General features: G+C 38.1%; 1 pseudogene; it reads right to left on the reverse strand.

Annotated features, from left to right (window-relative positions):
- The window catches only part of LOC128520437 (titin-like), a 105,029-nt pseudogene that overhangs the window by 20,542 nt on the left and 62,523 nt on the right, over positions 1 to 21,964 (reverse strand).

Raw genomic sequence — 21,964 nt, forward strand, 5'->3', positions numbered from 1 at the left:
TAAACAACAATGCAATGTCACAGTTTAGACAACAGCAGTTTCGTTAGTGTGCGCGTGTGTGAGAGTAAGTCGTCCTACACAATAACCCCCCTGCCCCTCCTCCTCTCACCTCACTCACACCAGCCTTTATAAAGGTAAAGTGCAGGTTAATTTGTTTTATTTTTACTTTATATTTGGTATTAATTATTTTTATATGAATGTTTTGGGGTTGTAGAACAAATTATCTGAGTTTCTATTATTTCTTATGAGGAAATTAACTTTGATATACGAATGTTTTGATATACAATCACGCTTCCGGAACAAATTACTGTATGCTTACAATCCAAGGTTTAACTGTACTCTATTTTTTAATGTTTTCAAGGTATCCATATGAATATATTACTGATAAGACAATTAAAGACTCACTGTGCACTGTGATGTTGAGAGAATTACTGCGTCCTCCAGATTCAGACTGACACCAGTAAACTCCAGTGTGTGATGTAAAGAGGGAGCTGATGTTACATGTAGAGCCTGAAACTAATGAACAATTAAACAGTGTCCCATTTGTGTGTCCTCTCACTGTCCATCCTGTAGAGTCTCTCTGGTCCTCACAGCTCAGTGAGAGAGAGTCAGCAGTAAAGTGTTGAGTTCTGCTGGGACTGATGATCAGAGACACTGGAGGAGACTCATCTGAAACACACAAATGATTGTAAACAGAACATATTAAACATGCATGATGTAATCAATTAACAATAGACAGAAAAACAGACAGATAGGTCGATAGATAGATATTGATGGATATCAGTAATTTTATTCCTTTAAATCCTAATAAGAATAATAATAAAATCACACACTATAGTTGTTAACGTATTTCCTCACCAGTGACACACAGAGGCTGTGGTTTGCTGTAGTATGTGTGAAAGACACTCTGCTCTGCACATATAAACTCCTGTGTGATTCAGAGTAACAGGACTAAGAGTGTTTGAGCCTCATTGAATACTGTATGGAAAGAATGAACCATGATACCTGTCCCTGATACCCAGCACCCGCCCCATAATCTACTGGAAAGCAAAATCGTGCTTTCCAATGACTCAGCGTTTTGGACTGAGAAAATAACTGACCAACAAAGATGAAGTATTGTCAAAAGGATTCAGGTTTTCCTCAAAACAGTGACAAAATTCCTTGACAAAATTTTCTCTAAAGAATTTAGAGAAATCGTTTAGTTTATTCAGTCAGAAGCGATGTTTTGTTTTTTGTTGTAAGCTTTTTAAAAGGGGAAGCACCTTCTGCAGTAGTGGATTTAGAATCTCATGATGTAAGAATCTGGAGCAGACACTGGGAGACACTGACAGTCAGGACAGGATTCTTGGAGTGAGAGCAGCTGTTTCTACATCACATACAGTATCTACACCTGCAGAAATGTTACATTACATCTACAAGGAGAATCTCTTGGAGCTTTATGACAATTTAAGCATTGCCTTGCATTAACTGTTAACATTGTCTATCACTGTTGCCTCAGGAGAGAGAAGCTTTTCCACTTTGAAGCAAATGAAACTTATCTGCGGTCCACAGTGTCTCAGGAACCAAAAGTAAAAAAAAAAGAAAAAAGTGTAACAAAATATACAATATATATAAATTATATAAAGTATAAATTATAATTATCAGATTGTCCCCAAGTGATCAAGCAGAGGGTGGTGATGGCAAGGAAAATCTATCTGAGGTGGCAATAAGAAGAAACCTTCAGAAGGAACCAGACTCAACAGGTAACACGTCCTTATTTGGGTGATAACAGATCAGATAGACCAAATTGCTTTTATTAAACTTACTTATAACTTACAAGCAACATACATCTGTGTTTAAGGCAGTCCGAGAAATAATACATTCGGGCCTATTGGAAAAAAAATGCCACTGTTTAACTGCAATCAGATACTTAAACCAAAGCAACTCTACTGTAACTTGGGTCAATTTTCATTTGGGTAATAACACAACTGAGCACACAAAACATGTGATACATGAACAGACCCTAAAACAGTCAAAACACACAGTCTAGTCTGAAAAATGGCACATTCTGACGTCAATCAGCTGTCTAAACCTTGGCACAAAAAGGTGAGACTGACCTTTTCTTTGTATGTTAGTGCACATCACAGCCAGACACATACTCTGGCTGTGATGTACACTAACGTTTCATACACACTCGTGTAGTATGGAGCTGCCAGGAACATAACCACTACAGCGAGCATGCCGTATGTCTGTAGAGGATGTGAAAACATGCAAATAGTGATGTTACTATGACACAGAAGCTCCAAAACTTGTATCGAGCAGAAGGGGGCATGTCCAAATAAAGCCTCGATTCGAGGTGTGTGTGAGTTACCCAAGAGTCACGTGACCAATGACAAACGAAGCTTTGTGTTTCCTGGAATCACGTGAACAACTCGTTTGGCGCTTAAGTAAAGGCTCATGCACTCTTCAGTTAATTTTCAAGTATTCAGAGATGTTGATTATGTGCATAAACATTTCTTTGAACAGTGCAACTACATCTACATAGTACTTGTGCTGCGTGTGATGTTACGATCTAGTTGCTACACAGGATTTGTCCACTACATCTACACCTAAATGAAGCTTCATCTGGCCCTCACTACATGCAGAAAGACCTGTCAGAATAAAATAAATCTAATAACTATCCATTCCCAAACTCCCTGTTGTATCCTAAGATTAAAATGTTTGGACTTTTCATACCGATTCATACTCCTGATCAGACCGCAGCCATGTGTATATTCATGCTGAAATGATTCCAGACACAGTGATTCATTCTCATTCAGCAACGCTCGTGGAAGAGGGGGCGGAGCTAAGAAGTGGCTCATATATAATGTCTATATTAAAATAACCTAGTTTTATCACTGAATACCTCGACAATGCTTCTGTCAGTGTGTGTGTGTGTGTGTGTGTGCGCTCTCTCAGTTTCTCCTCACTTCTGCTGTAACTCCTCATGCTCTTTAGTCACCAGTTCCTCATGTTTTATCAGGTTTATGGTGTTTCCACAATGCCTTATCAACATTTCACTTCATGTTAACTTTGACTTTATGTCTTACTGTCATTCAGGAGCAGAGGAACAAGAAGGAAGGAAAAGTAATAACTGATTTGACCTTTGTGTTTTATCAAAATTAGCATTTGTATGTGAATCAGATCATGATTTATGGGAAAACACTGGATTTGTAAACTGGTTGCTAGAGATTTCCTCTGTGTTTCACTACAAGACTTGTTGGCAAGGCGGCCTAGCTGAAACTGACCATGTTATTAGAGTTAAGAGTGTGTGTTGGTGTGGATGAGGCCCCCATTGGGAACACTTTGTTCTGATTATACTGTTTTCAGATCATGCAGCACTCTGTAATCTTCTTAGGCTTTCAGACTCGGCACCATCATTACCAGTCATTCGACTTTTCTTTGATGTTGATGATTATCTGAATTCATTTACCCTCACGCTGGTCATTACTTAACACACCAATGCTTAGAAATTATACTTTTTCTTTAATGCAAGTGTGTAAATATCTGGTGTGATAATTTTAAAAAAAGCCCTACTGAGCATCTCTTACTCACCAGTAACATTTACCCAGAGTGCATCACTGTAGTGTGTGTAGTAGACTGGGTTTCCTCTTCCAGCTCTGCACCTGTACTGACCTTCATCAGAGACACTAACTGATCTGATAAAGTAGTGAAATGTTCCAGTCACAGTCTCAGTGGTCTGTTTGTCTTTAGTCCAGTAAAACTTCCATCCAGCAGACGGCAGCTTCAGTCTACAGGTCAGAGTCACTGAGTTTCCCGTCAGTGCAGCTCCTTTAAGGTCTGATGTGAGTTCAGGTTTAGGTTTTTCTGCTGGAAATGAAATACACAGTTTATGATACAGAGCATGTTGGTCTTGGGAGACATATTAGGAAGTTTGAGAAATGATCTTAATTTTTATCACTGTGTTTTGCTTAAATATCAATTAAAGTGGGTTTTGTTACCACATCACAACAAGTAAACAAATGAATAAATGTACATAATTTATATGAGTTATATGAACACAGTAAACTAAGTAGAAACGTAGAAGTTGTGTGTGCATGTTAAATAATAAATAGAGTGTGCTTTTCTGTCAGTGTTGGGTGTAATGCAATACAAAGTAACATTAGAGTACTTGGATTACTTTTTTGATGTAACTTGTAATCTAACATGTTAGGTCCGCCATTTAAGTGCTCAGTTATTTAATTATGTTTAAAAAAATGTAATCCGTTATTTAGACAATATATGTAATCCGTGAGCCAGACAGCAGTCATTCCTAATCCATGTGTGTGTGAAAGTCGTCCTACAACCCCCCGCCCCCGATACTTTAAAAGGTAATGTCCCCTAACACTGTTTTTTATTTTCAACTAACCTTACAGATCTTTACTGTGAAGCCACAGCAGTAAAACCTTAAAACCATTTTCTCAAACATACAAAATCATGACAGTGGCATCAGCTTCCATGCCCATATTTCACAGACATTTTAATTATTTTCTAACAATTTAAAACAAAATAAAAAAGAAAATGATGCTCCAGCAGTCAGACTGGTATCAGAAAGGTGTGATGCTTCCTGTCTTTAACATTAATTATTAACATTAATTAAAGGAATTAAAGGCCTTAAAAAGGAATCTTCAGTTCTCTGGGCACTTTTTAAGAGGATAAATGTTTAAGCTAGGCTAACGGCTAACTGCTAATATGTAAGCAGTTTTCTCTAGCTCTTAAGACAGAGAGAAAAAACTGAAAGAAAATCAAGTTTGTCAGAATGCAGGATCTGAGCTTGAAAGTTAACACACACAGGGAGATTTATAAGTCATGCAAACTCAGTTAAAAAGGAGTGTAACTTGTGACCTTTAAATGTAAACAGACAGAAGGAAGGTGAAAATCCACTCACTCAGAAACAATGACACTAAAGGCTGAGAGTCTCATCACCAATACTGTTACATATTGAATGATCAAGGAAAAAAAAATTGGGCTGTATGCACAGACACACAGACACACACACACAAACCTAAAACCAACAAGGTAAAATAAAGACAAAGAAAAGTGATGCGCCCCCCTATAACAAGACAAGGAAAAAGAAAGTACCGTTAAACCTTGGATTGCAAGCATATTTAGTTACAGAAAAATGCTCATATATTAAAACAGTGAATTTCCCTCATAGGAAATTATGGAAATTCAGATGATTCGTTCCACAACCCAAAAATATTTATATAAAAATAATTCATACAAAATATAAAGTAAAAATAAAACAAATTAACCTGCATTTTACCTTTGAAAAGAATCAATACCAGAGAGAGGAGAGGAAGAAGGGGGGAAAGGGGGCTGCTGTGTAGGACAACTTTCACACACACAAACGCATGCACACACACATACATACACGCACACATGCACGCACGCACACGCACACGCACACAGGCACTAGTGGCGGTAGGGGTGAGGTGGCTGCTCTGTAGGACGCACACACCAGTTTACCGAACAGAGACTCACCCTTACACAAGCGCGCAGGTGAGTCTCTATTCGGTGTGTCCCACACACACATACAAACACAAAATAAAAGATGCCTTACACACACACACATGGTCACATTGTTATAGTAAACAGTACATGTGTGCATGGATTGTAACTATACGAGTGACGCACGCGCACTGAGACTGAGAGTCAAGGGAGACGCGCGCTTGCTTGATACTCGATGATACTTGGTACTTTTAAATCAAGACTCGTTAGTTTTTCTTTTTTCTTTTCTTTTTTTTTTTCTTAAATTTAGTCCTGTCCAAATCTTTTTTCCCCGATTTTTTCTCCCCAATCTAGTCGTGGCCAATTCCTCCCCGTCACTAGGAGGCTCCCACACACATCAAGGCTACTACCACCACTCAGTCGGGAGGACGAAAGCTATCCCGTGTTTCCTCCGAACCACGTGACGTCAGCCGACCGCATCTTTTCGAACTGCTCGCTTACGCACCGTTAGGGGCGGAGTAACACACTCGGAGGAAAGCGCTAGCCGCTCCTTCCGTGTGCATGAGCTCACAAACGCCCCTGATTAGCTGTAGAGCCGTGATTAATGTGGGAGCCGAGTACCTCTCATCCCTTCCCCCTGAGAGGGCTCGGCCAATCAGCTCTCTCTGTGCCTCCGGCTGTGAGAGGAAAACAGCATCACCCGGGGTTCGAACCAGCGATCTCCAGATGATAGGGCAAGCGCTTTACCACTGCGCCACTCGGAGGCCCCAAGACTCGTTAGTTTTTCAAGTGAATTTTTTTTTTTTTTAAATGCTTGTCTTGTGGAACACTTGCCAAAGGGCAGAAAAAATAGGAAAAGAGAAAAACAGTAAAGAAGTCTCAAAAACCTATAACCTAATAAGTGTCAGGCTGATTAATTAACAAACTAACTGAAATAAAAAACAAAGAAATCCACACTCTAAATCAGCAAAAAAAAAAAAATTATAATAAATCATGTGAAGTCATTCTAACATGGTGAAAAAATTATTCTTAAATGCAACCTGTAAAAGTCGAACTGATTTACTGATCTGAAACAGCAAATTCACTTTTAAATGAGTCCCACAAGGTCATTAGCTCCACCCACAAGGTCATGTGTACCAGCACATACATTATAACAACACACACACACACACTCACCTGATACAGAGAGTGTAACAGCTTCACTCATCTCTGAGATCTGAGAGTCACTTCTTCTCGTCCCGCTGCAGGTGTATTTACCCCCATAATAACTCCAGTCCTGTCCTGTAATATCCACTGTAAACTCCTGTGTTGTGCTGTGTGGGGTCTGTGTGTTATCATTCTTATACCATCTGTATGTCCACTCAGTGTCTCCTCCTGTCTGTATGTTACACCTGAAAGTCACTCTCTCTCCTCTGTACACCTGTGTATCAGGATTTATAATCACCACAGGTTTAATCTCTGTAAGGAAACAAAACACAAACACCACTGTTTATATTTAGATATTAATTTCCAAAACTATGAGGAAATTATTTTATTTTTATTTTCATAATTTATTTTCAAAACATTCAAATGCATTAACATTTTAACATTTAACACATAATTTATGTTTCCATTCAGAGTGTAGATTCAGTAAATCTGATCACATGTAAATGATGAAACTCTACTGATGAAGTAAAATTCACATCTTATTCACTATTAACTCATTTCTGTAGTACAGTGTGTTAACTATCCTGTTTATCCTTCATAAGGATCTTTATGAACATTAAGTATCCTCAAGTGAACTAAAGTAAAAGGTAAAAGTGTTAGCAGAGACAGACTGAGGACAATTTCTTCACTCTTTTTACAAGTTTCTTTATGATTTTGCTAAAAATGTCTGTGTGTATCTGTGTAAATGTTTCTATGTTAAGACGCTGCTCACATGTTCAGTGTTGTGTAGAATCACTCTTACAGAAAGTCTCTTACTTACCAATAACATTTACCCAGAGTGCATCACTGCTGTTCGTGTAGTAGACTGGGTCTCCTCTTCCAGCTCTGCACTTGTACTGACCTCCATCAGAGACTCTAACTGGTGTGATGGTGTTGGAGTGTGTGGAAGTCTCAGTCTCTTTGCTCTGTCTCTCTTTCTTCCAGTAAAACTTCCAGTCAGCAGACGGCAGTTTCAGTGTACAGGTCAGAGTCACTGAGTTTCCTGTCAGTGTTTCTCCTTTACGGCTGGATGTGATCACAGGTTTAGGTTTTTCTGTTATAAATGAAACACACAGTTTAGGATGTAAAGTAATCTTTACTGCACTGATCACTTCTAGAGTGAAACATAATTTCTGTCTCTGCTACTAAACATTGTGTTTAAATAGTTTTAATGTTGAATTAAACACATGATTGATTGACTGTGATTGATGGAAAGTAACTGTTGTGTGATGATGCAGGTCTCTAATCTCTCTCTGCTCTACATCTATTAATTTTATAGGTGTGTAGAGGAAAGATGATTTAAAAAAAAAATGCAAACCTACACATATCGTTCTTTTGAGTCATGTTAAGAAACTTTACATATGATCTTCATTTTTAGCTGTGTTTTGCTTAAATATCAATTACTGAATTAAAGTGGATTTTGTTACTACGCCACAACAAAAAAAATAAATAAATGTACATCATTTATATGAACACAGTGCGCTAAGTAGAAAAGTAAGGTTAGGGACAAAATCGAGCGCTCACAGCAAAAGGGATATTGCACGCACAAGCATAAAACACATTGATCGCGCATGGGAGACGATTGTCGGCTCTCAAAATGTCAAAACTGGATTAGGATTGTGGCATTAATATAACACCATACAGGTGAAACCACACACACACTCAACAGACTCAGATCACAAAGACTGGAGACTCACGAAAAGCAGATCAAACATCATCAGCACGTCCCTCCCCCAAACAGCGCAGCAATGAGCATTTACTTACATCTGAACAGAGTCGTTTACATAAATCACTGATCAATAGCTCACGATACATTTAAACAATTTATTTATACAGATGTACCTGTTTTACATGAAAATTTGCAGGCTTTTTACTGAACGATTTACTCTGATAAAGAGCCGTATAAGAACAGTGACAGCTGGTACACCTTAAAATAAATGGAGGATTATTATTTTTAGTCTAAATAAAAATGATTTTCTATTGTTGTTAACTTACACTATTTGTTAATTTAATTTAAATGAGGTTTGGGCTCCTGATGTTGAACATCGTGATCCTCCTCTTTAATTTCCAGAGTGCACCGGCAAAAGTAGACTAATGATTATGTTTACATTTTATGGTCATTTAGTTTCATTTATTTCTGTTAATAAATCTTCTACAAATTTAAAGAACACAAAATATAAGATGACACAAAACCCTACACGTGTAGCTTTTCTAATTTGTACTGTAATGTTAGTACTGTGATTATGAATTCGTTCAACTACAACATTTCACTCGATTTTATACGCTACTACATGCAGCTCTAAAGAAGCTGTGCCTCATTAATCCTTGAGAGAATGAACTAAGGCCCGAGGCGTCAGTCCATAGTTATATAGCACCACTCAGCGGTAAAAGCCAGCAAACACACAAATACAAATGCTGTCGCCGGGAGACACGGCGGTAAAACCATTATTCTGCTTGAGTACCATCTGTAGGGGATGAAGAAGAGGGCTTTTTATTGGTGCTTTCTATTCAAGTCAAGCCTATTTTTGGGCCGGTGTTATGCGCAGAGCGCCAGGAGATTTCTGAAACTCTAATCTCTGAAATCGTTGGGGTATTTTTTTCTAAATAGACGTTATCTTTAATAACTGATGGAGGTTTTGAGCTGTATACACACACATTCTCGCCTAAACAACTCTTAAAACTACACCTGTGACACAATAACAGTAATATTTCGAACATTTTGCAGGCTGCCATTTGGAGAAACCAAAGAATAATGAATAAACCAGTTGTTGGGTCAAAATAAACTAACCAGTTGTCCATTTGTAAATGACCCACTACATCTCATATGACCCAACATGTGTTGATTCTACAATGTGTTTACAAAAACACAGTTTTTTTAGAGTGTATTTTTTAAATTATTCTAATGTTTTATTCTGAAAGTCTATTTTCAGTTATTTCTATATTTAAAGTTTGATGTCTTTAAAAGTATTTTTTTATAAACAGAGTATAAACAGAGGCTACATAACAGTTCATTCTTTGCACAAATAAAATGATCAGCTAATGAATCGTCTGTCTAAACATTTAACCAATGTTTTTTTTTAACCCATTATTGTAGTGTACCCGCAGAGCTATTACACAGTAAATATCAATATCTCTGATTATGATTTTTATGTTTGTTGTATAAAGTACTCGGATGTGGAAATTACCATGACTGTAGTATTTCTTCGATACGACATATGACTTATTTTTATGACTTAAGCTCTAATTATATTTGAAAACTGCAATGAGTGAGACTGTGTTAACGTTGCGCACTGGACCTAACCCTAACCCTGCATTACGCAGTTACTCACACATTAATTAATGAACAAAGGTGCCTGAATGTACTACTAATCTCACTGCTGCTACATACTATGGAAGGAAAATAGTCAATGAAACATTATGAAGTAAAGTAACAACAGGAGTGCATCCTGTTCTTGGTTTGAGTAGGTAAAGCTTCATTTCCGTTGTAATTAACTTATTGCGCAAAAGGTGTGTAAAGCTGAGCTACTTGAGTGCCCCGCTCCTGGAGGGCTGTGATTGATTGAATGGTGAGGTCGCATCTGATTGGCTAAAAAGTAATGATGGGAAACTTGAATCATTTTAGTGACTTGGGTCATTTTTTTTGTCATTTGTTCATTTCGTTCTTTTGATCAAAAATAAAATAAAATGTTTTTATTTGCATTTTCAATAAAAAGACTCCCAATACGTCCACATACACAAATTTTGGCTATAGTTCCAGTAATGAAAATATTATAATGCAGCTAAGGACATCATATAATAAACAGAATGAGTAGCTCACCTCATATCTTCCAGTCTGAGTCTATCAATCTATTGTACTGCATAGCGTCTATGAGAGTCATGTGACAAAAGGCCGAACAACTCGGAGTAAAACAGTCATTGAGAAAGAATCACTCAATTGTGTTTCCTGTACATAACCTACGGGGGTTTTGTGATGCGCCCAGTAGAAAATGAACTAATCACTCTCTAGGGCTACTCGTTCTTCTGAGTCAAATTAAAGATTTGTTCAAAAAAGAACGAATCGTTCATGAACGACCCATTACTACTAAAGAGTACGAGTGACCCACGTTGCTGCCAGCAAAGTCTCAAAAATACACACACACACAAATCCAGGGCGATTCACACAGGAAAGACAATTTTCACATTTACAGTCCATGATACACTCGTGAATTTTAAACATTTAAAAATTTTGTACACATTTGTACATATGTGAATTGTGTTTTGCATTTGTGAAACGTATATTATGAATATATATTTATTTTATAAATATATAAAGCCCCCAAATATTACAGCCCCCTGCTGATTAACGAGGCTCCTAACAGTGCTTAACAGGGCGTTTTGCGTTTTTATGAGGACAAAATTATTTTTAAAAATCTGTTTTTAAAAATACCCGGCTACGTGTGGACATGGTCTGACAGGTCTCATCTGAAACCGCCGTCATTGTCTGTGGGTCTGTGTGTGTCCTCAGAGTTTAGTACAGTGTGTAGCAGCAGTGAGATTAGTAGTACATTCAGACTCCTCTGTGCATTACCATAATGTGTGAGTAACTGTGTGTGTGTGTGTGTGTGTGTGTGTGTGTGTACACGCATGTAAAAGTCCAGTACGCAACTTAATCACATTCAATAGTTTACTGTACGTACGTCCACCACTGTACAAAATGTCCTCATAACGAGCTCACAGACAATTACATCATCGGTACAAGGTGACGTTACAACAAGCTGAAATCTCCGTTCCCCCCATCATCCTACACAATAACCCCGCCCCCTCTCCTGTCTCACACACACAGACTGATTCTTTTTAAAGGTGTAAAGTGCAGATTAATTGGTTTTATTGTTACTTTAAATTTTCTGTTAATCATTTTTATATTAATATTTTTGGGTTGTTGAACAAATCAGAGTTTCCATTATTTCTTTCATGGTGAAATTCGCTCTGAAACTAAACACCGTCCGGGATTCACCTCGTCTAGATTTAAAGGTGCAGAGACTTTATTTTACTCTGAGACCAAGTAGGGATAACTGCAGGCTGGAGCAATAAGGCGTGCCGAAAGGTCGGGGCGTGCCGAAGGTTAGAGGGCATGTCAAAAGTACCTGGTGGGTGAATGGAGCTTTTGCGTTGGCCAATCAGCGTGCCATAGGTAGGGGGCGTGTCAAAAAGTAGGGGGCGTGCCGAAAGGTACGGCGTGCTGAAAGGTAGGGGGCGCGTCGAAAGCTTTCTCATTGATGAATGGAGCTTCTGCGTTGGCCAATCAGCGGTAATCCTATTTATATGGAAGTACCTTTGTTTTAGCGTGTAAGAACATGGCGGCGGTAAGGCTTGGTGTGTTTAGTCAATATAAATAATTTTTTTCTTTATTTTCGTCATTTAATTGTTTGTTCAATTGTTGTCGACAGACGCATATTACTGTGAGACGAAACACGGACAGGTTTTCCCTCGAAGTAAGGGTTGTATCGGTGTCCGTTTTGCGCTACAGATGTTTTAGGTCTCGTGAAATATTTTTGGGCCCCGTCATTTTATTCTGTTTTTATTTAGTTTTTATGCAGTTTTAGTAAAACTACAGAAAAACAACTGTCAGTTTAAAACATTCTAAATGACAAATTCTGTAACTTTTTTTGGTCTTGTTTAACCAATGCAAAGTTAATAGTATTCCAAAAATATTAAAATTACTTAAAAAAAAAATTTATGAACATCTTGTGGTACTATATTCTTTAAATAATTGTAATTTGATTTTGATTATGGGTTTAATACGGTTAAGGCTAGAAGGAATACAGCTCGAGCTCTATTGGGCATGCGCACATCAATCTAACGTTTTTGTTTTCTCTCACTATACAACAATAAAACTTTTTGTATTACAGATAAGATTAGTTTTAGACGTGAAAAATGATCCAATAGGTTTAACAATTCAGTTCATTGTTAGTTTCCGGTCGGAGCTATATAACCCTTCTAGCTACGACCATGACTCAAACGCACGAGGATGACGTCAATAACCCGTGGCAACGCAGTAGAATGTTGAGAAAGGAATATTTGTAATATCGATATTTTACAGGAAAAGAATGGAATTTTAATATGGAGGATTATGTTTGCTGCATTACTAAAACGCATTAGAAAGAACAAGAGCGTTTAATATTAGCCTTTAAACAGGCAACTTGTGCAACCAATCATGAAGAGCTTTCGGCACGCCCCCTACCTTTCGGCACGCCCATTACTCCGATCTGCAGCTACGACCTGTCTGCTGAGACTCATTACTTTAGGTGCAGTTACGGGTTTTGGCCACATGATGGCAGTGTTGGGAAAAAGAGACAGATTTACTCAAGTGGAGTGGTTTACTTTATATTGTACGTTTGTGCCAAAGGTGTGTAAGACTCACTTTGTCCCCGACTTAGGAACAAATCAGTACAGAAACACTTTCTAAACACTAAACACACGACAAACATCCAGTGAACCAGTGAATGGGAGCAAATAACACACCACTTCATGACACAAACTCCAACATCTACATCACAGTGTTTAAATTCCTCACGTCCTACACCATCAGTAAATCTCCACCCACAAGGTCATGTGTACCAGCACACACATTATAACAACACACACACACACACACACACACCTGATACAGAGAGTTGAACAGCTTTACTCTTCTCTGAGTTCTGAGAGTCACTTTTTCTCATCCCTCTGCATATGGGACTGTAATAACTCCAGTCCTGTCCTGTAATATTCACTGTAAACTCCTGTGTTGTGCGGTGTGGGGTCTGTGTGTTCTCATTCATATACCATCTGTATGTCCACTCAGTGTCTCCTCCTGTCTGTATGTCACACCTGAAAGTCACTCTCTCCCCTCTGAACACCTGTGTGTCAGGCGTTATATTCACCACAGGTTTAATCTCTGTAAGGAAACAAAACACACACACACACACTACTGTTTCATTTTAAACACTACTATTTCTATATAATGTTAACTTCTTTATATAGAAATTAATTTCAAAAACTATTTATATGTGAAGATTATTAATAATTAATTTTCATAATAACATTTTCAAAACTTCCAAAATTATTAAGATTTTAAAGTCACACAACAATCACTACTGGTGAAGTAAAATTCATATCTTATTCACTATTAACTCATTTCTGTATTACAGTGTGTTAACTATCCTGATAGGCGGCTCGGTGGTTAGCACTGTCGCCTTGCACCTCCAGGGTCCAGGTTCGATTCCCGGCCAGGCTCAATTCCCGTCTCTGTGTGCATGAGGATGGCATGTTCTCCCTGTGCTTGGTGGGTTTTCTCCGGGTTCTCCGGTTTCCTCCCACAGTCCAGAGATATGCAGGTTAGGCTAATTAATCCCAAAATTGCCCGTAAAGTGTGAATGAATGTGTGTGTGTGTGTGTGTGTGTGTGTGTGCCCTGCGATGGATTGGCACAATGTCCAGGATGTACCCTGCTTCATTCCCAAAGCCTCCTGGGATAGACTCCCCACGATCCTAAATACTGGATAAAGTGCTATAGTGCTATAGACGATGACTGACTGAGTGAGTGAGTAGCTATCCTGTTGATCCTTCATAAAAAAGTTACATCTTTATGAACACTGAGTGTCAAGTGTACTGTACAAGAAACTAAAAGGTAAAAGATACAGTGCTGTGTTAGCAGAGACAGACTGAGGACAATTTCTTCACTCTTTTTACAAGTTTCTTTATGATTTTGGTAAAAGAGTCTGTGTGTATCTGTGTAAATGTTGCTATGTTGAGACGCTGCTCACATGTTCAGTGTTGTGTAGAATCACTCTTACAGAAAGTCTCTTACTCACCAATAACATTTACCCAGAGTGCATCACTGTAGTGTGTGTAGTAGACTGGGTTTCCTCTTCCAGCTCTGCACCAGTAATGACCTCCATCAGAGACACTCACTGGTGTGATGGTGTGGGAGTCTGTGGAAGTCTCAGTCTCTTTGCTCGGTCTCTCTTTCTTCCAGTAAAACTTCCAGTCAGCAGACGGCAGTTTCAGTGTACAGGTCAGAGTCACTGGGTTTCCTGTCAGTGTTTCTCCTTTACGGCTGGATGTGATCACAGGTTTAGGGTTTTCTGTTATAAATGAAACACAGTTCATGATGTAAAGTAATCTTGACTGCACTGATCACTTCTAGAGTAAAACATTATTTCTGTCTCTGCTACTAAACATAGTGTTTAAATAGTTTTAATGTTGAATTAAACACATGGTTGATTGACTGTGATTGATGGAAAGTAACTGTAGTGTGATGATGCAGGTCTCTAATCTCTCTCTGCTCTACATCTATTAATTTTATAGGTGTGTAGAGGAAAGATGATTTGGAAAAATGCAAACCTATGTGTATTGGTCTTGGGAGTCATATTAGGAAAATTAGATATTTTTTATTGCTGTGTTTTGCTTAAAAATCAATTGTGGGTTTTGTTGTCCTGCCACAGTAAACAAACAAATAAATAAACATACAAAATGTATACGAGTTATATGAACACAGTACACTGAGTAGAAATTTGCGTGTGCATCATAAATAAAAATAAAAATAAAAATAAAAAAATAGAGTGTGTTTTTCTGTTTGGCAGTTTGGGTTGACACACCCTGCACCACCACCTGTACACATCAGTGTGTATTTAAAAATCATCTTCATTTAACTAATCTTACAGATATTTACTGTGAAGCCACAGCAGTAAAACCTTAAAATAATTTTCTCAAACATACAGAATCATGACAGTGGCATCAGTATGACTAGTGAAGAACATGTTTCTTATTGGTATCGGGTCCATCACACGTGCCATCCGGCACATCGGCCAATGGATAGACATCACCCTGGAGCTACATCTGCCGTTTCTATGGCAGTGATTTAAGGGGTCACGGTTCTTCCAGCTTGACGCTCGATTCTCATTCACACACTACAACCTGATTGTCTTTGGACTGTGGGAGAAAACCAGAGTACCCAGAGGAAATCCAGCATGTATAGAGAGAACATGCAATCTCGATGTACACATACTTAGAGGTGGAAATCAAACCTGGACCCTGATGGTGCGAGGCCACGGTGCTAACCACTGCACCACCATGCCACCCATATTTCATAGATATATTAATTATTTTCTAACAATTTCAAACAGAATCGAAAAAGATGCTCCAGCAGTCAGAATGGCTGAGAAGTTGTGACGCTTTCTGTCTTAAACACTTATTAAGGGAATTAAATACATCATTTATTTGAGTTATATGAACACAGTACACTAAGTAGAAAAGTAGAAGAAGTGTGTGCATGTTAAATAAAAAAACAAATAGAGTGTGTTTTTCTGTTTGGCAGTTTGGGTTGACACACCATGCACCACCACCTGCTCACAGTGTGTATTTAAAAATCATCTTCATTAAACTAAATTTACAGATCTTTACTGTGAAGCCACAGCAGTAAAACCAGTAAAACCTTAAAACCATTTTCTCAAACATACAGAATCATGACAGTGGCATCAGTTTCCAAGCTCACAGACCACAAGGTGGAAATCGAACCCTGAAGGCCACAGTGCTATGCACTAAGCCATCGTGACATATGTATATTTCATAGAGATATTAATTATTTTATATCAATTTAAAACAAAATCAAAGGCAAAATGCAGCTACAGATGTGGCCATTAAGAATGCGCATCTCGAGAAAGGGAATCTCATGAGCTGCCACAGCAGTGCACAGGCCGCGGTGTGAAGTTCTAAGACACATGACACATTACCTGTAGGGGACTTTTTATTTTTATTTTGTGGCATTACACTGTAGTTCTTAGCTCTTTCTGATTATTAAAGAACTTTAAACAGCCTATAGACTTTTTATCCATTTGGTTGTTTGTCACTTTTATAAGTTTTTCAAACCAAAATTTAATAGTAACAATTAAATCAGACTTCATTTAATTAGATTTGATACTTTGAGTGTAGTTCATAAATGGAGTCCGTGAGGAAAACAGGACTTGATGTCATCCACTAGAGATATGGCATACAGTGGAAACTTGGATTATGAGCATAATTCATTCCAGAGGCGGGCTCGTAATAAAACAAATTAACCTGCACTTAATCTTTAAAAAAAGTAAAAACAAATCCCGACATATAAATGTGCATGTGTAGGGGAGGACTACTGAGGAGACAACTTGCGCACACACACACACACACACACACACACACACACACACACACACATTAATGGAAACACTGCCTCATCTGGAAAATTAACAATAAACATCCCTAATTACACTTGAGTGCGCGAACACTAACAGAATCACTGCACTATAACACATGTATGTTATAATGAACAGTACGCGCGTGCATGAAAGGATGACTTTTACATTCATACAAACACAAAATAAAATGTGTTTTATGCACACACACACACACACATTCTCACAGTGTTATAGTAAACAGTTCATTTAAAATTTTTGCTCGTGTTACTCGCAAACCGAGGTTCCACTGTTTTGGGTTAGTGTTGGGGTTTGGTTCCATTTTTTTTTTAGGGGGGGGGATTTTTTTCCTGATTTTCTCCCTAATTTAGTCGTGTCCAATTCCTCTCTCAGAGACTGGTGAGTCACAGACGCCCCTGATTGGCTGTAGAGCTGTGATTAATGTAGGAGCACGAAGTACCTCTCATCCTCTAAGAAAGCCTGGCCAATCAGCTCTCTCTAGACCTCCAGGCTGCGAGAAGTTACAGCATCACCCGGGATGATGCTGTTAACCAGCAATCTTTGGATGATAGGGCGAGCACTTTACCACTGTGCCACTCGGAGGCCAAGGGGTTTGGTTCCATTTTTTGACCAAAAGGAGACCACTTCAGCTGGGTCTTCTTCCTCATCAGTGTGAGACTCCTCCTCCTTGGGTTATACTCTGTGTCATCCTCAACCTCTGACTCTTCCCCCATTAAATCCTCCTCACTTGGCAACCTGGCTTCTCTCCTCCTGATTACTATCATTGTCAAATATAATTCCAGAGCTTCACATGTAGGAAGTTAGTTTTTAGTTTTTTAACAGTTGTGGTAAAAATAATGTTGTTAATAGATTCCTATGTGGGTTGCCATAGTAGCCAAAAAGGGGCATTAGAAGTGTGTGTGTCTCTTTGTTAGTGTGTGTGCCTGCATAAAGACACCTGCATGTTTAGGAAAGGAGTGTAGAAACGTTCCTGAAACATGCTTGTGTTTAATACACTAATTGTAGTCTTACCCATTCATTGTGTGTGTTTTAAATTGCATGGTTACATGATGTCTGTTTAAATATGTGCTCAACAGTGTGTAATCATAAATCAACAGTCTTTATATCTGACACTCATATTATAGTAACATTACATATCATACTTTCTCCCCTTATTGTAGACTGACAAGGAGAGGACTGATCGGAGCATACAGCCTAAAAAAAAGAAAAAGTCATGCACACTAAGTTTTCATTCAGTCACCTTTAGTCAGTTCATGCGTAAAAATGATTCCTCACGCTCCCAGAAGATCTCTCACGATTTGAATCCTAAAATGCACCTGTGCCATCAGGAAGGAAAAACTCTATTGATGTAATATCTTGGTCATTCAGAACATTCAGGTCATCAGCTGACTTCATTTTATTGCCACATAACGTTGCTGAGTCTAGACCTGAGCAACTGAAGCAACTTCAGATCATAACACTGTCTCCAGAGGATTGTACAGAGGACAATCATGCATGATGGATGCATCGCTTCATGTTCTTCCCTTATTACCCTGACACGCCCATCTCTATAGACTAGAGGGAATCTGGACTCATCAGGCCACATGACATTTTTCCATCGCTCCAAAGTCCAATCTTTATGCTCCCTAACAAACTGACGCCTTTTTTTCCTGACTAGTCTCACTAACAAGTGGTTTTCTTATGGACACACAGTTTATACTCGGCCCTGTGCATTCTTGTTGCATTGTGTGTATGGAAATGTTGTTACGATCACTATTAAATTATAGTTTTTACTGTTGAATTTTTACCATGCGACTTCAAATGTTTACAGTAGGAGATCTCTTTTTATGATTTTTTTGGACCACATTTATTCCACAAAGTTAACGGTTCAGCAAAGGGTTTCCAAATAGAGGTCTGCGTGGGACCGTTTTTTTAGTCCCGCTCCCGCCCACTCCCACTATATATTTACTCTTTGTCCACCCGCTGCCCGCTTAGAATAATTTTCTTCCCGACCCGACCGTTCCCGCTAAATTTGTTTCCCGAAAAATCTGTTTCCAGAATCTCACATTTAAACCGAAAGAGAGGGATAACAAAAAAACTGTAGGTTGTACATCAATTTATTTTATTCTTCTTGTCAAGATGCTGTTAATACGGAAAATATACACTACAAGTCGTACGTTACATCCTGGACCATTGCACAAAGACACTTTAATAACTTTGCACACCTACCTTCACAACTACACTACATTTTACAGTTTTACGTTTACATCCTGGACCAGTGCACAAAGACACTTTAATAACCTCTGCACTAAGACACTTTGCTCTATGCATATTTGCACACCCAGTACAGTATATTTCAATTTGCACAGTATATTTCTATTGTACATCATATTTCTATTTTTATTTTCAGTTCTATTTTTTCCTAGCACATTTCTATTTTTATTTTTAGTTCTATTTTTCCTAGTTTAATTTAATTTTTTAATTTAATTTCTATCGTATTTCTTTTATTCATATTTATTTCTTATTTGTAAAATTTAACTCTCTTTTAGGGTCAATGGCAGTCGTATAATACATTTCACTACATTTCGTACTGTGTATGTTTGTGTATGTGACAAATAAAATTTGAATTTGAATTTGATGCAGGAATTTTTTTAGAAACAATCAAGTCATACAGGTGCTCGATAAGATTAAATAAAGCACAGATATGCTGTTCAGAAAGGACGTCGGGAACGGTATATTATTAGACAGCCCGCTCCCGTCCAATTACTCCAAGTTACCGACCGCTACCACGTTGTTTGTAAATTTATTCCCACTAGCAAAAAATCTGGCCAGGTCCCCCGCACGTTTTGGGACCTCTATTTCCAAACGTTCTGTAAAATATGGAATCGTCCCGTATTTGGAAGCTAAAAGATCTGTTCCAAATTGAACCTCTATGGGACACTAGCTGTTCTGTAATTTTAAGAATCAAAGTAAAATATTACAGGTTAGACTGCTAAGACAAGGTGATTTATATGAGACATAAACAGTAAGTGGACAGAAGGAAACCCCTCCTCTCCCTCAGCCTGTCTGTCATGGTCTCTACCAACAAAGAGAAAGGACAATGAGCTTCTCCTGGGTAGAGAAGCAGCCCTGAGCTTAAGCTCACTCATTTGCACAACACATTTTGTCATACAGTATCACCGTGTGTTCAGTTACCCTCATTATTGTCCTGATTCTATGTCTCGCTTTTAAACCAAAACAGTAGTGACAGTGTGTTCTGACACCTTCCACCTTAATGTTATGGCTGATCGTGTACATATACTATAGAACAAGAAAATAATATCCTAGGAACGTTCAAGTCAAACCGAGACTTGCAGTGAAATTTCTCATGAATGAAGGCGTAAAACCAATTGTAAGCCCACAGTAGTGCAGCAAAGATTAATGTAATCTTTGTTGCACTAATCAGCGTTACAAAGTGAGAATCATGTTTGTTGTCTTTGTGATGCTCCTGGTCTCAGCTAAACAATAATCTACATACTTTCATACCATTTTATTAATATTAGTGTATCATAGTAAATGAAAATAATAACGTTCACATTCATTTGCTAAAACGACAAAAACAGCCAAAGATTAGACCAAAGGAAAGAAAAACTTTCACAAATTAAATACTAAACAATTCCTGCTTCTTTAACCTCCTGTCTGTGGATGAACAAAATATGAAATGTTATTACAATAAATTACTGAACTTTTAGTTCATGTAACTCGTGTTAATGAGGTGACCTTATTAGCTGTAAAGTTACTAACATGCCGTGTGTTTATCAGTAAAATGACGAACATACATTATGTCTATATAAAGAACATGTTTAAAGCCATTATACAGAATACACATCTTCACTTTTCACTGTTAAACACAAACAACATTAACAAAACAGAAATAAAACCCACTCACCTGATACAGTCAGTGTAACAGCAGCACTGGTCTCTGTGTATTTTGGGTCTGATGATTGTGTTCCTTTACATGTATAAGCACCTTCATTAGACTTTGTAACTTTACTGATTGTGTATTTATTCGCTCCTGTAGGATTCTGCAGTAGTTTTGTGGTATCTCTATACCAGTGGTACTGCCAGGATCCTCCAGTCTGTATCTCACATGTGAGAGTGACGCTTTCCCCAGTGAACACACTCTCAGCAGGCTGGACTTTCACTACAGGCTGCGGTCTCGCTGTACAAAAATAATAAAATTTCAACACATACAGTACATACAATTAAACATTGTTGTTGTTTTTTTTCACAGACTTACTAACTTTAACCCTGTAGTGACGTACCTCTCACTGTAATCAGGGCTGCATTGCTGTAGTCTGACTCGTAGTTTCCCCTGAGTGCTTTACAGTAGTAATTTATTTCTCCTACATTAGATTCTGTTACAGTGAGTGTTTTACTTTGTGTATCTACAGATGTCAGATGTCTTGATTGCTGATAACTGTCCCAGTGAAAAGTCCATCCAGGACCCTTCAGATCACAGCTCAGAGTAACTCTGTCTCCAGTGTAGATGGACCTCTGAGGATTCACTCTTACAGTCGGTTTGAGTTTTTCTGTTGATATGAAATGATGAAGAGATTAGAACTGCTTTGACTTTTACAGCATGAACATCTATTCTCTCACATTCCTGATTAAAAAAGTCATCTGATTACAAATTTATTGAAAAAGCTACAGTTACATTTCTACAGTGGAGCAGAAGGGCAAGACATCTGTCTCTCTCTCTCTCTCTCTCTCTCTTTCTCTTTCTCTCTCTTTCATGTGATATTTCACACATTTCTCCTGTTTGTTTCTCATCTCTCATGTGTGAGACAGTTCCCATGTGTGTGTTATCTTTGTGTTTGTGTTGTCTTTTTTTTTGTGTGTGACTTTTTCTAACGTATGTATCTCTTTTATGTGAAGTTTCTCTTGTGTGCAATTGTGACTCTCTCTCATATTAGACATCCAAGGGTGTGTGTGTGTGTGTGTGTGTGTGTGTGTGTGTGTGTGTGTGTGTGTGTGTGTGTGTGTTTTAAATTGCATGGTTACATGATGTCTGTTCAAATATGTGCTTTATAGTGTAATCATAAATCAACAGTCTTTATATCTGATACTCAGACTATACAGTAG

The sequence above is a fragment of the Clarias gariepinus genome, chromosome 1 (assembly GCF_024256425.1).
Source record: "Clarias gariepinus isolate MV-2021 ecotype Netherlands chromosome 1, CGAR_prim_01v2, whole genome shotgun sequence".
In the NCBI taxonomy this organism is placed as follows: domain Eukaryota; kingdom Metazoa; phylum Chordata; class Actinopteri; order Siluriformes; family Clariidae; genus Clarias; species Clarias gariepinus.